Raw genomic sequence first — 4773 nt, forward strand, 5'->3', positions numbered from 1 at the left:
GCAATTGTTTGAATTTCTCATAGACTGATTCTCTCATGGGATTGTATGTTTTATTTTTGTTTTCATATCTGACTTGGTGCAAAATATCCAAGACTCGTACATCATCACACCTGCGATTACAATCATATGTTTGTATCTCAGTAAAAAAAAAAACACACACACAATGCTTCACAACAAATTGCACATGCCGTCATTACAATCCTTAATACTTACACTCTAACCCCAGCCAATCAGCAGGACTGTTGTGATGCATCTGATTGGAGATTTGCTCTGTAGGTGGGGCTTGATTTTGGAGGTGGGGTTTAAGACACTCATTAACATAAACCCGCTCATTTTTGTTGCACCTGATGTTGTTGGTCTGTTTGCTGATATATAATATTTTATGGCTATTTTCTTTGAGTATTTTGATGGATATTATGAATATTGTTTGTATTTGCATATTTATTAGTTATGATGAATAAACAATAAAGTTTTAAAATTTATGTTGTCATAAAAGAAGCATGTTGTCATTCTTTCTCTTTTTAGGACCAAGTTCAGAAAATGTAAGAAATAAATAGGACATTTGATTTGTATATACAGCATGTGAATGAAATCAAAAAAATTTTTAATGCTACTGATTTACTTTTTTATTAAATCAAATTATTTGAATATACTTAATTTGTTTAGTTTTTTAGTTAATATTTGGTTGATTCTTAATGTTTATGATTCCATGATTTTACAACTTAAAAATTGACTTAATATTTTTACGTGTAAAAATGTTTCACCAAACAAATTTAGTAGATCATAGTAAAAGTTTTTACAGTGATGGTTCATACTCGCTTTGTGTGTTTGGATGTGTTGCAGGAAACGGACACAGCTGTTAATGAAGTGAGACCTGCAGAAACCTTAGACAGCAGACATGGAAGGGTCAAAGGTCAATGGTGAGCTTTGCTCCTGTGCATGTCTGGATGCAGGACATCTGTATGCTGCGAAACATTTAAAATGCATCTTTTTAAAGATCCCTATGGAGTGCTGCATTGATGATGTATTTAGCATTTCAATTAGGGGTCAAGAACATAAAAACAATAATTGCAATATTTACAACAAAAATCAATTTATCACATTTTAAAAGACTAGCATTTTTGCTAGCAAGTGGAGTTTTTGGCAAAAAATAGAGAAAACTGTCAATTCTGATACCATCTAACTTTGTTACCAAGGTAAGTAACAATGCTGACAATGCGGTAACAGAATTGACAAAATCTAATAAACATAGTTGATTTATTTGTGCACCCTTATAATATTTCACCCTTATATACTTTTTTTTAATTGGATATTGTACATAATACATTTTCAGATATATTTTTACAGAATATTTGCTCCATTTGGACGGTTCTATAAAGACAGGTATTTTTTTAATTTTCATGGTATGCATCGGTGAAATATCTCGGTTTCAAGTGATGGAATATAAGGACTGTTTGTCTAATGAAGGATTTTTCCTGTTATGATTTATTGTTATATCTTCACATTGGCTAATTTGTCCATAACAGAGTTGACAAACAATAACATAAAGACAAAATCGGAAAAATCGAAAGTAACTTGTGTTTGGCAAGCACTGAATCATTAAAGTTAAACATGTTTTCAATAAGATACTGAAGAAAAGCAATCCGTTAGTGAAACGTTTTTCCCTTAACTTTCTGCAATGCCAAATGTACTGTATCTCCAATTATATAATCACCCAGAGGCGTTTAACCAAAAACCCATTCAAAATGTTTCTCATCGAGAAACCCGATTGGATCAGTTTTCTCAAACTGGCTCTGACTCATTCCAGTTGTCTGAGTTAATTTTTGCATCTTCTGTGTCAAACGGAGAAAAACTCGAGGGAACATAAAAGAAACTGGACGCTTATTTTCCACCAGTCTCTAAATAAAAGCAGCTAATCAATTTTTACAGAAGACTTTTAAACCTTCCCTCAGTGTTTTTCCATTCGCTGTTCCCGTCTGTTGTTCATCTACAAAATAACACTAAAGCCATTGGGTTATTTGGTAGAACTGCAACAGGCCAACAGACTTTACAGTCAGTTCTGTTACGGATATTTTAGTTTTATGCATCCCATGGTGTATTTATAAAACATGCATGCATGCATTTGATCTTTGCTTAGAGTTGAGCACTTGTATGCAATTGAGTTTCTCCTATGACTTTACTTTTGTCCTTTTGCATTATTGACACACTACTTAATACTGTAAAGCTGCTTTGACACAATCTGCATTGTTAAAAGAGCTATATTAATAAAGGTGACTTGACTTGACTTGTGTTTTGGAAGTGCCATCTTGTGTTCGAATGAGTAACAACTGTGCAAGAACCAGAAAAAGAGATGACATTAAAGTCAAGTCTTGAAATGCACAACCATTAAATGCTAAAAACATTTCTGGCACGTGCATAGCATAAATATGCAGCTTATTACATAGCATTTAGTCTAAACATCACCTGATGTCTCACCCTATGAGCAAACTCTTATAAAAGTAAATGTTTTTTTGGTGCATTTACAGTTTCAACATTGAATATGAATTATGCAATATTTCAGTTCATGGAAATGGACAGATTTGACACTTCTAGTAAAATGTGAAATGTTAGGATTTTGCAAAAGTGGGAAGAAAGCAAGGGGTCTTGAAATCCAAGAGCATATACATTTTTAGCCTGTGCATCACATAAATATAAATCGTAAAATCTATTTCTTGTATAGATTACATACAGTTTTACAGTTTTAGACAGTGTTTAGTAGAGATTTGAGGATGTCTAGTTGCACTATGCTCAAGCACAGATTCTTTTATAAATAATGTGTTTGAACCAATGCTTTTAAACATCTTTGTATCAAACAAGAAGGTCTATAATAAATACGATGGAATACACTCCTGTTAATCTTAATGCCAGTTGCTTCAAAACACTCCAAAAACAATGGAAATGTACCACTAAAACAGCTGTGGTTGTTTTGTTCTTTTCTTTCTTTTGCACTTTCCATGAGTTTGTGTCCCTGGAAAACAGCTGAAGTGTGTGTTGTTATAATAACAACATGAGCTAAATGTATACCCAAAGAAAAAACAGTAATATTGCAGCATTCTTCCAAGATTACTGGAAAAGTAACCTGGAAATGTTTCTGTTTTTATAAAAATATCACACCAGCAATCCATTCTTTGAAATAATACATCAATAAATAAGTCATCACAAGCAGCTTTATATAATCACCATGACTCATGACTGATTTGTGCTTTGCAATGAAGTAATCCAGATAATGTGTCTAGTTTAGATCAGGGTTTCTCGAAATGGGCTTCAAGAGTTGAATAAATGTTGCTTTGGATAAAAGTGTCTGCTAAAAAAACAAAAAAAACAAAAACAGAAAAACGAAACTACAAAAATGTAAAACTAAAACAAATTTACAATATTTTAATTTAATGTCATAAATAATTTTGAATGAAATATTTAAGATTTTTTTTCATTACTTAACAATAAATCATGTTAAATACAAACAAACAAAAGGATTTGTAAAAATATTTTACTAATTTTTTTTAAATATATTGTTTATCTGCATGCCACATGAATATTTATAATAGTTTTATTATTTTATAATAAATCATGATAAATACAAACAGTTAATAAGAAATATATTTGACTAAAAATATTCTAATACTAAAGAGTTCTAAAATATTTGATTTATCTGCATGTCGTAAATTTTTTTTATTTTTTTTAATTTGATAATCAAATTAAATACAAACAATAAATAAAAATATTATATTATTAATTAATTAATAATTATTATTATAAATGTGTATATATATATACAATAATATTTTACTAAAACTAATACTAAAAGAAATAATTTAAATGTTTGTTTATCTGCATATCACATGAACATTTATTATATGTAAATTTTTTAATAAATCAAGTTAAGTACAAACAATAAAAATAAAATATATATTTTACTGGAAATACACTAATTCTAAAAAATGTAGAAAGAAAAATTGGCTTATCTGCATGTCATGCGCACATCAACTGACATAAGTGGTTAAATGATTGAACTATTTTGCAGTGTTTGCTTTATAAACATACCTTGCCTCATAAGAATTCATAATTTTATGAACTTGTACTTTTCACTCCTACAGAGTGTTGACCCTCTAAACAACTCCCAATCTGAGCTAAAGTCAGTATATAAACAAAAGTCTGTGCATGTGTTTACCTGTAAACAGTGATTTGTAAAAACAGATGGATCTCAGCGGTAATGAAGTGTTTATGCACTTGAGCAAATTCTCTTGAAATCCTTTGTGCATTTATAATTTAATCGCAAAATTGTATTCAGTTTATCGAAAAGGACAGATTTGAAGTTACTTCAGTAGCAAGTAAACTTGAATGGCAAGTTTTCAGTTCATTATTTAAGCTTCTTTCTATTTCAAGTTCACCACAGACATGCATGTGAGTGCAATGATTCATCTATTGAACAGACAGTTTGCTTATACATAAATATAGCCGATCATAATATTAAAAATGAACTGTTGTCGTGATTGATCATTTCTGAGTACTCAAGTACTCAGGTACTCGTGTTCATCTCTAGCATGCAGTGGGTGGAGATTCTCTCTATATCTCCCACCTCATATTTAGCTGAACACAAACTTTCTTCCACATATAAAAACTCAGAAACGCTGTCACGCGACTGACTGAAGCACCAGCTACCACACATCCACGCTCGCTGTGTGTGTTTTTGTGTGTGTGTGGAGCCACAATCAGTCCAATCAAGTGTGTGTGTGT

The sequence above is a fragment of the Carassius carassius genome, chromosome 28 (assembly GCF_963082965.1).
Source record: "Carassius carassius chromosome 28, fCarCar2.1, whole genome shotgun sequence".
In the NCBI taxonomy this organism is placed as follows: domain Eukaryota; kingdom Metazoa; phylum Chordata; class Actinopteri; order Cypriniformes; family Cyprinidae; genus Carassius; species Carassius carassius.